Genomic DNA, 12871 nt, shown 5'->3' with positions numbered 1-12871 from the left:
TTTTATTTCCCCCTTCAGGAGGATAAGGGTTTTTTTATTTGGCAATGGAATTTAGGTGTTACAGGCATCTCCAGATGTCTTATAGTGGAGAAACAAAAATGGTAGAGAGGTTAGGAAGAGAAACAGGTTACAGGAGCTAGAAGTTTGCCTCCACCCTTGTTAGAGAAGTACTGTGGGGTAACAGATTGGTCATTATTGATGATTATGAAAGGACTTACAATGTGAATATTTTCAACAAGTTTGCTGGTGAGTAGGTCATTAAGAAACTTGAACTTGGACCATTTCTCGCATATATTACAGTGTTGGCCTCAGGCCCTTCTGTGCCTTCAAAGATTAGAGAATGCAGCTGTCCTTGAATTCAGTTAAGTTGCTATTCTGTCTCCCTCAAGAAGCAGCAAGAATTCCAAAATTTACTTATATTTTTTCCTGAGTGGAGTGTGAGTCAAATCTTTAAATCTTTAATAAATAGATGGAACTAAGGGAATAAGATGCAAATCAGAACATTTCGCTCTTTGCAACTTTTTCATTTCAAAATCCAAACTTCTCACCCCAAACCACGAAGACCTACAAGATCTGGCCCCTGGCGATTTCAAATTTGACCACATTACCTGCCACTCACTGCTTCTCTCACTGCTCTCCAGCAAAATGGATGGCAACATCCTTACAACACACATTGCAAAAATCCTACTAGTGCTACTAATCATAATAGCAAATATTTATAGAGTTATTATAATGTACCCATAAATCTTCTAACCACTTCATATATGTATTTTAACCCAACCTTCACCACAACCAGCAAAATAAGTTACATCATTTTTTCATTTTATATCTGAAGACACTAAAGCAAAAGGGATTTAAGTAAATCATCCAAAATCACATACCTACTAAGTAGCAGAGTTGGATTTGAACCCAGGCAGTTTGACCTCAGAGTCGATATTCTTACCTACTTTGCCTCTCTACAAACCATACCACAACTCTCCCTTGCTTAATACACTCCAATGTCTGGCTATCTTACTTAAAATAAAATTCAGTGTAGAGGTTCTTTGAGTTCTGGTTCCAGTCTGTCCCTTTAAACCTGTCCTCTCCCATAAGACCAGTTATATAATATGCAGGGCCTGATGCTGAATGAAAATGTTGAGCCATTGTTCAAAAATCATTGATGATTTTATGACAGTGACACGGAGCATCAAACCAAGTAGAGGACCCTTCTGAGATTCAGGGCCCTATAACTGCAAAGCTAGCACATCTGTGATATTGACCCATCCCCATCATTCTCTCCTATATTCATTGAGTTCCAGCTACTTCTGCCTGGGGTCTCTGCACTTGCAGATCTCTTTACTAAAAAGTCTCCTTACCTACAGTCTCGAGGACATGTGGGACAACTTCAAGTGTAACAGTATAGACACTGTCTATAGGTGGCATTTCCAGAAGGAAAAGAGAGTGATAAAGGAGAAGAAAGAATATTTGAAGAAATAATGGCATGAAACTTTTCAAATTTGATGAAAAAAAATTAAACACCTAAGAAGTTCAGTGAACTCTGTTTAGTTTAAACCCAAAGAAATTCAGACCTAGTTACTCTATAACCAAACTATGTAAAGCCAAAGATAAAAGGATAATCTTGAACAAGAGAGAAGTGACTCAACACTTTCAAGGGATTTCAGTAGCATTAACAACCTATTTTTCATCAAAACTATGGAGGTCAGAAGGCCATGGATGATATATTCAATGCATTGAGAGAAAAAAGTCTGTTAACCAAGAATTTTATATCCAGCAAAGTGGATATAGAAGGAGAATTTAAGACATTAACCTATAAGCAAAACTGAGAGATTTGTTGCTAGCAGACCTGTCCTACAAGAAATACTACAGGAAATCTTTAGACAGAAGTGAAAGTGTAGTAGACAGTAAATCAAATCTACATGAAGAAATAAAAATCATCAGTAACAGAAATTACACAGTAAATATAAAAGTCAGCATAAATATATTTTCGTTTAGTACTCTATTTTCTCCCATCTTACTTAAAAGACAGCTCCATAGAGGAATAATTAGAAATTTGTGTTGATGGGAAAGCAATGAATAAAGATGTAATTTGTATGAGAAATATAGCACAAAGGAGGCAAGTGGCAATGGAAATATACAGAAGCAGTTTTTGTATACCATTGAAATTAAAATGGTGTCAATATAATCTAGATCATAATAAAATAAATTGTTAACTGCAAATCCCCAGGTAACCCACTAAGAAAAATAACTAAATAATAGTAAAATAAATGACATCTGAATTAAAAATGGTACACTAGAAAATATTTAACATAAAAGAGGGTACAATGGAGGGATAGAGAAACCAAAAAAGGCCTGAGACTTATGGAAAACAATTCACACAATTACAAATAAATCCTACTTTATAAATAATCACCTTAAATGTAGATGGATTAAACAGTCCAAAAGGCAGAGATTAGAAGACTGGATAAAATTAACCATGATCCAACACTACACTGTCTTATTAGAGATACACTTTAAATTAAATTGGTTGAAAGAAAAAGAATTTTTTAAAAAGTTATAAAATGCAGGAGGCAACCATGAGAAATCTGGCATTGCTATACTAATATCAAAATAGACTTACAAACAAAATTAAAAAGTAACTACATATAAAGAAGGACATTTTAGAATGGGATAAAAGGGTCGGTCCTTTAGGAAAATATAATAATTATGAACATATATCCACCTAACATCAGAGGTCCAAAATGCATGGAACATAAACCAAGAAAAATGAAGGGGGAAAGAGACAGTTAAAAAAATAATCATTGATCAAATCAAAACCACAATGAGATACCACCTCACACCCATTAGATGGCTACTATAAAACAAAAAACAAAAACAAAAAAACCCCTGGAAATGGTAAGCTTTAACAAGGAAATGGAGAAATTTGAATCTTTTTCACTGTTGGTAGGAATGTAAAATGGTGCAGCTGTTGTGGAAGACTGTTTGATGGTTCCTCAAAAAGTTAAAAATAGAACTCATATCATCCAGCAATTTCATTTCTGGGTATATACGTGAGATATAAAAGTAGGATCTCAAAGGAATATTTGTACACCCGTGTTTGTAGTGACATTATTCACAATAGTTAAAAAGCAGAAGCAACCCAAGTTTACCAATAGATAAAGGGATAAGCACTGTGGTATATACACACAATGAAATATTCAATCTCAAAAAGGAAGAAAATTCTGATGTGCTCCAACATGGATGAACCTTGCAAATATTAAGTGTTTAAAGCCAGAAAGAAAAGGACAAATATTGCATGATTCCATTTTATGCAAGACTTTTGAGTAGGCAAATTCATAGAGAATAGAGGTTACCAGGGTCTAGGTGACAAGAGAAACGAGAAGTTATTGTTTAATGGGCATAGAGTTTCAGTTTTGTAAGATGAAAAACTATTCATGTTAAGTGGAATCATACAATGTGTGGTCTTTTGTGACTGACTTTATTGCACTTAACAAAGTTTTCAAGGTTACCCATGTTGCAGAATATTTCATTACTTTCTCCTCTTTATGGACAAATAATATTTCATTGTACGGGTACACCACATTTTGTTGAGCCACTCGGAGATTTCATTTGTTTCCACATTTTGGTTTATGTGCATAATGTTGCTATAAACATTCATATATAAGTTTTAATGCAGTCATGCTTTTATTTCTCTTGGATGTTCACCTAGGAGTAGAATTGCTGTGTCATATGACACTCTGTGTTTATTTGAGGAACTGCTAGACTGTTCTCCAAAGTTGCTGCATCATTTTATGTTTCCTCCAGAAGTGTATACATGTTCGATTTTTCTCATTTTTCCCTTATTTTGAATTAATTTTATTAAGATTTTTATCTTCCATTTTATTTCCACTGTGAGTTTATTAGACTTATTGTGCTATATTCTTAGCTATTGTTCAAGGGTTTAAAACATATTTTTACAATATCACATTTAATTTCAAATAATATCATACTATTTTATATATAAGAGACTAATAACAGTGTAATTAATTTCATTTGTCCCTTTCATCCTTTGAGCTATATTTATAAAACATTTAAATTCTATATGATATAAACCCCAAAATGTATTTATAATAATTTGTCTTTAGTTGGACTATATTTTTAAGGTATTTTAAAGAAAGATGAAGAAATCCGATATTTATCTTTTTAATATATTTTACCATTTCTAGTACTCTTCATTTCTTTCCATACACCGAAGTTTACAACTGGCTCATTTTCTTCAGTCTAAGTTACTTTCTTTCATATGTCTCAAAGCATGAGTCTTCTGGAGACACGTTTTCTAGATTTTGGTCTGAAAGAAGTCTTTCTTTTTCGAATACTGTTTTCATGGATAAAGAATTCAACGTTGACAGATTTTGTTTTCCTTTTAACAAGTTAAAGGTATGTCATTTTCTTTGCCCTTGCATTGTTTCTGACAAGTAAGTAGCAATTCTTACATTTTTTCCTCTGCAAATGATTTGTCTCTTTTCTCTGGCTGATCATATGATTTTCCTTTTATTACTGGATTTTACCATTTTGAATATGAACTGCCTTGGTATTTTTTTCTTTGTGCTTATCCTGGTTCACTTCTGAGCATTTTTGGATTTGTGGATTTATAGTTTTCATAAAAGTTGAAAAACTGTAAGAACATTATTTCTTCAAGTATCTTTGCTGCCCTACCTTCCCTCATTTGCTTCTGTGTCTCTGTACACATGTATTCGATGTCTATTATCTCACAATTGTTTTTTAACTCTTTAACTTCAAATTTATAATCTTTTGGTCTGCAGGGTCCTATCCACTGGTAAGCCCATCCAGTGATAAGAAAAATTTTTTTTCAACACTTCTATTTGTTTCATTTTTATATCTTTTGTTTCTCCTCTTTGTATGTTCATTTCTTTCTTTCAATTCTTGAGCATCTTTATACTACCTAGGTTAAAGTATGTGGAATGGCTGAACACTATAAGGTGTGATCATTCTGGAGTGTGAACTACCACTTCACATGGTGAGAATTTAAACATCTCCCAGTCTTGTACGAATTCAAAGAATTGGTCACCCCATTAGCTGTTATTTTACTGGCCTTGTCTTAGTCTGCAAATGTATAGCTTATTATTTAGCTTTAGGGGAGGAAAAATACTTTCCCCCTACTCTTCTGAATTCTTCACTGGAGCCTTTTAACAAAGGACAGATTAACAAAAGAAAAACAAACAAGTTTATTAACAGTATACCTCATGTATGCATGAGAGATTCCCAGGGGAAAAACATGAGTAATTTCAGAGGTGGCTTGGAACTCAGATTAGATACTATCTTCCGTTAAAGACAAAAGAAAGAAAGATTTGGAGCAGGCCAGTTATAGGAAGATAGCCAGGCAAAGCACGGTAAACAAGAGTAAAGTTTGTTATGTAGACCTAAAGTCTGGACCTTCTCCACTGATAAGGGCCTCAAACTGTCTCCAGGGATTAGCCTTTATCCTTCCTGGTAGAAAATAGAAGAGGGGCACCTTCCTGAATTTATATTCTGCTTTTAGGCAAATAGTGGGAAAGAAGGAGCTTTTCTTGTATCTGCTTCCTTTCAAATGCCTTCAGATAAAAACAGTCCTCAAGCCAAAGTGGCATATATTCAGGTGGCATATTTTGTCACCCTTTACAGCCTAAACTTAAAGAGATACCCATGAAGAATTCTGGAACTGTTTCTCCCTGTAGCTTTCTCCTCTCTGGTATTTATCCTGTATAAATCCTGGCTCCCTCGAACTCTGGTATCTGCCTTCCTTATTTCATTAAGACTGCCATGTTCAACTTAGCTTTTATCAACCTCCTCTTGAACCATAAAGTGCCTCCATACAGAAAGCACAATCACAGAGGCAATCTTACTTGTTTAGTTCAGAGTTCATCAATACTGCCTGTTGGCCAGTGTAAAAATGGACATTTCATATATTTTTATCTAATTGTTTCAGTTGTTTATGATGGGAGTCAATGCCCTATATTTGTTATTTATTTACAATTGACTTTTTAAAACATTGTACACTGGACATTATTGATTTATATTGTAAAGACTTTGGAATCTGTGTCTTTCCTCAGAAAAGGGTTGATTTTGTCATAATATACAGCTTCTTTACTGGTTGATCACCTTTAACTGTGTATTCTTGGTTTTATCCTGTTAGGAAACATTTCTGAAAGCCTAGAAAGAACATTACCAAGTCCCTCTATCTTCAAAGGATTCAACTTTTCAATTCTGTTTCCCCTTGGATCTTATCAGGGCTTTGTTTTATTGTCCATTTCCTTAAAACCATTGCCTTATTTTTTTAATACAGTTTTGTGGGTACCTATGATGGGAGCACTACTCTAAAATCAACCGTTGCATCATAAATAGAAATAGAAATCAAGCCACACATTTATGGATCATTATTTTAGCAAGAGTTGACTAATCCAGCACCCTTCTTATACACTACAATGCCATGTACTTTACTTACCATATCACAAACAAAACTATGTAGCAACAGCCTTTTGTTATTTTATGATCCGCTACTATACTGTACACTCTTAAGAGAACAGAGATCCTGTGTAAATTGCTTTCTGTTACGCTTTCGGCAATTAGCACAATTCTGGGCACAATAGATGCTTAAAAATATGTTTTGATATTAATCGACAGATTAAAAGGTTTCAAGCACTTTAGGCAGAGACCAGCACTTGGAGTTTTAGAAATGCATCTCCTCTAATAGCACAGAATGCTTTAAATACAAGAGTATTAAGAAGGTCAATGCTGAGAGTTAACCTCACTGTTCTTATCTATGAATAAAAAGATTCTTACCTCTCTCAGCCTTAGGCCTTTTTTCATGTTCATAAATCAAAAATAGCATAGTTAACATTTGCTACCTCTAGCTTTAAACCTCACTTTAATACCAGTTACTTAAAGTATGTAAAATGAGATCTCACCCAAGCAGCACCAATTAAATACCCACTGAGGAAGTGTGGACGAGGAGACAATGAAAATGTTTGAAAAGGACTCTTATAAAGCATCATTATAACCAGAACTGTTATTATGTAGTGTGATATGACAGTCCAGAGTTTCTGATGCCTAGCTGGGCAAATTAGTTAACCTCTCTATGGCTATTTCTTATCTACAAAATCAAGCAACTGGATGAGATGACATACACGTTTGCTTTCAGTTCTGGAATGCTGTGACTGTTAAGACAACCTAATTTATTACTGGAGAGAAGTAGTCTGGCAAAAATTCTTCTTATTTATCACAAAAGATTTTAAGATTGTACTTCTTGCATTTGGCCCAAACACTTTATCCTTATAAAGATCATGTTCAGCCCCCTTTAGAGCACAAAGCATTTTCTATTTCAATGTTTTAACTAGTAGTTTTTAAATTAATTGTATTACTCCTTAGGAGAACACTGTGCGTGCCAATTAATTCATCTTAAATAAAAATTTCATTGTGTCAACTGTTCTTAAAGAATATGAAAATCTCGTAAAGAATCTATTTGCCCAGTGGCTCTATCATCCCCACATACCACAGACCATTAATAATTACATGTCATCAAAAAAAAATTTGTATTTAGCAAATGTAACATTTAATAGGTATTGTTATTACTAGGAAAATAGAATATTTTTCCTATCAAATGTTTATAAAAATCACTTCTTATATAATCTGAAATTACTTACACATCTCTGATGAACATGTTAGTGGTTTGATCATATTAGTGGTGGGGTCATTGCAATGAGCAATATATTTATATATGGTTTATTAGGCTTTCTTGATTTTCAGTAGATTTCTTCTAATTCTTCCCTGAGAGTAAATTACATTATACCTGGAAACTCTCTTGAAATCAGAAAGAAGTATTTGGTGTAGTTTAGATGACTTACTTGAGATAAGATTTTTGAGATTACCTTGGCTAGAAAGAAGTGGAGAAGACAAAATAGACAATGCCACTATAGCAACAAACTTAATATACAAATACTGCATTATGTAGCAAATTCTAACACTTTTTATATATTTTGTTCATCTTTTAATTTAGTTAAAAAATTAGACACTGGCACTATTTTGATTTTACCTGTCTTCCTACAAATATGTGCACATGTGCATGTCTATTAAATTAATATTTGAATTCATAGCTTAAGTTAATAGTATATATTATAAATCTGTGTGCTACCATTCATCTCTAAAAACTAGAAAGACCCTCAAAATGACAAATAATTTTTTTTAATAATTCAAACGTACCAACAAGTTGCAAAAAAAAGTACAAAGCTTTTGCCTGCCATTCACTCATCTTCCCAGATATTACATCTTACATAACCATTGAATAAGTAGCAAAACCAGAGAAGTAACATTGATACAATGCTACTAACTCATCTGTAGACTTAATCAAATTTTACCAATTTTGGACTCCTGTCTTTTTTTTCTGGTCCAGGATCCAATCCAGGGTCCCACATCTTGAGTATAGTTTTCTGTCTCTTTAGTCTCTTCATATCAAGGAAAGTTTTTGCATCTTCTTTGTCTATCAATCATGACGAGTAAAAATACTATTTCTTCTTATTATTATTTCTTAGAATACCTCTTAGTTTACGTATGTGTGACGCTTACTCATGCTTGAATGTACATTTGGCAAAAATACCACAGAAATGATACCATGTAGCTTTCTTATTTCATCATATTAAGAAATACATAATGTTAGGATATTTGACTACAGATCATGCTACCTTTGATCAATTGGCTAAGGTGAAGGTTCTAGGGTTTTGAATTGTAGTTAGCTAGTTTCCATTAATGATTTAAAAAGCACTTTATTGAAAGATACTTTAAGAATATTTGTTAATCCTTTTATTGTGATAATTTTATAATTCAGTACTTTGGTGTTTGCTAAATGGTGAATATCTATTTTTATTAGTCCTTCTACCTTTTTTAATTAGGAAAAAAAGCTATTGGTTTTCCCCCATTTAATTAATTAATTAACTTATATATAGCAGTCTGATCTGGAGAATATTTATTTTTCCTATGACTCATAATCCATTATTATCATTATTATTATTTTATTGTGATAAGAACAAACATGAACTCTACTCTCTTAACAAATTGTTAAGTACATAGTACAACACAATATTTTTAACCATAGGCAAAATGTTGTACAGCTGATCTCCAGAACTTATTAATCTTGCATAACTGCACCACTATATCCATTGAGTAGCAACTCCCCATTTCCCCTTCCACCCAACCTCTGGAAACCACCATTCTACTCTCTGCTTCTATGAGTTTGACTATTTTAGGTACCACATATAAATGGAATCATGCAGTATTTGTCCTTCCGTGACTGGCTTATTTCATTAGCATAATGTTCTCACAGTCCACCCATGTTGTTACATATGTCAGGATTTCCTTCCTTTTAAAGGACGAGTAATATATCATTGTATCTATACACATTTTCTTTATCCATTCATCTGTCAGTGGACATTTAGGTTGTTTCCATATCTTGGCTATTGTGAATAATGCTGCAGTAAACATGGTTGTGCGTATATTTTTCAAGACCCTGATTTCAGTTCTTTTGTATATATACCTAAGTATGGGATTGTTGGATCATATGGTAATTACTCATATGGAACCACAAAAGATCCTGAATAGCCAAAGTAACCTTGAGAAAGAACAAAACTGGAAACATCTCAATTCCTGATTTCAAAATATATTACAAAGTCACAGTAATTAAAACAAAATGGTACTAGCACAAAGACAAACATATAGACCAATGGAACAGAATAGAGAGCCCAGAAATAAGCCCATGCATATACAGTCAAATGATCTTCAAAAAGCGTGTCAAGAATACACAATGGGGAAAGGATGGTCTCTTCAGCAAATGGTGTTGTGAAAATTGGATTTCCTCATGCAAAATAATGAAACTGTACCCTTATGTTACACCATACACAAAAATCAACTCAAAATTATTTAAAGATTTAACCTGAAACTATAAAACTCCTAAAATAAAACATGGGGGAAAAGCTTCATGACATTGGTCTAGGCCATAATTTACTGAAGATGATACCAAAAGCACAAGAAACTAAAGGAAAATAACCAAGAGGCAGGTGGGTCTACAACAAAGTTAAAAGTGTCTGATCAAAAGAGGAAACAATTAACAGAGTTGTAAAGGTAACTTATGGAATGAAGAAAATACTGGCAAACCATATATGTGATAAGGAGTTCATATCCAAAATATCTAAGGAATCCCTACAACTCAATAACAAAGAAATAAATATATAAGTAACCTGATTAAAAATGAGAAAAAGGCTTGAATAGACATTTCTGCAAAGAAGACATACAAATGACCAACAGGCATATGAAAAGACATTCAATATCACTAATCATTGGGGAAATTCAAATCAAAAGTACAATGAACCTTATACTTGTTAGAATAGTTATCATTTAAAAAAAAAAACAGAAAAGGAACAGAAGATAACAAGTGTTAGCAAGGATGTGGAAAAATTGGAACTCTTGTACACTGCTGGTGGGAATATGAAACAGTACATCACCATAGAAAACAGTATGGAGGTCCATCATTGTTATGAACTTCGTTGCTCAGTTTATTCCGGATTAACCATTGGGCTCTTCCAAGTTGACTACTATGTCACTTTGACAAATCCTCCTTGTTTTTTTTTTTTCTTTTTTTTTTACACATGGTCTTCCTTTCTAGTACTGGGAGATGTTCTAGGCTTTTCTTATAATTTTCCTTCCCAGACACTGGAATCAGAAATTTCTTTAAGGCCCTTTTTTGAGGTTGCTTTGTTGGAACCCTTTATAAGAAATCTCAGTTTAGACTTTTAAAAGCCTCTCAAGCTGAAGAAGCCAAGCCAAGGGCTCTCTATCAGATTTCTCCTGTAATACCTACAGATTTAGTTGAATTCTTCTCTTCTTAAGGAACCCCAAATATCCTGAGGTTCCTGGACCTGCCAGAAAGTGACTTTTCTTAATCATCTGTAATGATGGGAACTCTATATACTAGTTACAGGTCAGGTGTCCAAGGGGCTTTATAAGCATTGGTTCCTTATAGTTAACCTATGTTCCTTAAAGCATTTTGGTCATATCTGATTTTATGCATTGTTGTCAAATAAGACATACCAGTCAAAGCCTTGGTAAAATAACCAGTATTTCCAGTTGTGTCCTGTTATAGGGAGAATACATTCTATTGAACTTATACAAATAACTCTCTGCATTTATCCATTTTCCCCATCATGGTTTAAGTATAAAGCACTGTGAATGAAGGTAGTTGTCAGCGTTAGCTGCAGGGGTGTGGGTGTTTTTCTTTATATTTTTTTGAGGGAGGGGAGGTAGTTTTATTTTAATTTTATGGGTTATTTCCCCCCTTTTTATGAAGATCTAATTTCATTGGTTAAAATCAGCTAACCAGTTCTTTAGAATTCGCTCTCTAGCCAAGTCTAACTTTATTTAGATGCTGTAGATGGACAGTCTTGACTGTTTGAACCCAAATGGGAGCATTAAACAAAAATTAGAGCCCTCACTAATAACACTGTGACTTTGCTGTCAAGTGTAGAATCCTCCCTTCAAGAAAAAGTTTGTGATCATTTTGTATGGCTTGTCTGAAAACTTCTGTAAAGCTTATGTTTTAGTAAAATAGTTTTTGTTAGTCTTAAAAAAAAAAAAAGAACACTCAGAGTTTCCAAAATCTGTAGGGATCAGGTAGAGAGAAAAAGTCATTGTTTTATCTTTGTTCACAAAGGTAATCTTTACCAAATTGCTGTAAATTACAGATAGCTTAAGATAAAAGAGGAAAAGTTAGACTTAAATCCAGAAAACAAAGCATTAAAGAACCAACAATGTTTCAAACAAAAGTCATTAGAAATTATAATTGTTCTTATTGATTCATTCACTCCCATGTAATGAATTCTTGTTCTACTTGATATCGGGTTGGCAGTTTTATGATTCTACCAATTTTTCTATTAGCTCTAGAAATTCTTACTCAGTCTGGTAGCATGATCTCAAAATTATTCAAGAGACATAATCATGGAGCATTCTTACCTGTAGACACTTCCAGAGAAGAATCAGAGTAAAACAATAATTGCCTGCAAATGATAAAAGATTTAAAATGACATAAAGATCTGATGAGAGTTCAATTTGATAATAAAATTTAGTTATTTATGTGGCATACAGCACTTTAACGTAATAATGGGACAATAAGGGTGTTGACAAATTTTTATGAACTTTACACAATTTCTGGGATACCTATATTAGTAACATATACCCATAATCTGAGAAGGTTTATCATCATTTCTTATTTGAAAATGCTTTCCACATAATTTAATATACCAAATAAACCTAATTAATTTAACATCTCTCCTTTACAAGAAGAGAGACAAATCCTTTGAGATATCCCAGGGACCCTCTAGGAAATTTCAAACTTTGTTCAAGGACAAAAAGATTCCATTCAGATTTTGATTTGGGGAAGTCACTGAAAATGTCAAAAACTTTAGATATTTGATTAACCAGGACCACTGATCATTATAAAAAAAAATTTAATTATCTATTTAACCAAAGTGAGAATACAAAAATTTAAAGGCAAATACTGATGGTTAAATGGTTGTGAACAAAACTTAGGTCTCTTAATACTGAGAAGACCCAGTTGTCTTAAGTAATCAGAAACCTAATATAACAGGGAGCACAGGAAATTATTTTGATAAAATGCAGAGTATTTTTTTCTAGGCAGATTAACTCAAAAGGTAAAGAGAAATCTTTTGTTATCTCTTATTTAGAAGATACCAATAATCCAATAAAACCCTGTACTTTTAACAGAGAAATAAAACAAAATTATGGTCTTGCATCAGTGTACGATTAACACTAAAGCTAATTTTTTTAAAAAACAAAT

General features: G+C 33.2%; 1 long non-coding RNA gene across 1 annotated transcript in view; it reads right to left on the bottom strand.

The window, feature by feature from the left end:
- Nucleotides 1-12151, bottom strand: part of LOC125965190 (uncharacterized) — a 259474-nt gene extending 247323 nt beyond the window's left edge. The window contains exons 1-2 of the long non-coding RNA XR_007478784.1: nucleotides 12028-12151; nucleotides 10880-10937 (exon numbers count right to left, since the gene is read on the bottom strand). This is a non-coding gene — a long non-coding RNA (uncharacterized LOC125965190). The remainder of the gene's footprint in view (nucleotides 1-10879; nucleotides 10938-12027) is intronic.
- Nucleotides 12152-12871: the final 720 nt, after the last annotated feature.

Source organism: Orcinus orca, chromosome 8, assembly GCF_937001465.1.
Source record: "Orcinus orca chromosome 8, mOrcOrc1.1, whole genome shotgun sequence".
NCBI lineage: Eukaryota > Metazoa > Chordata > Mammalia > Artiodactyla > Delphinidae > Orcinus > Orcinus orca.
This window is presented reverse-complemented; position numbering and strand designations above follow the sequence as displayed.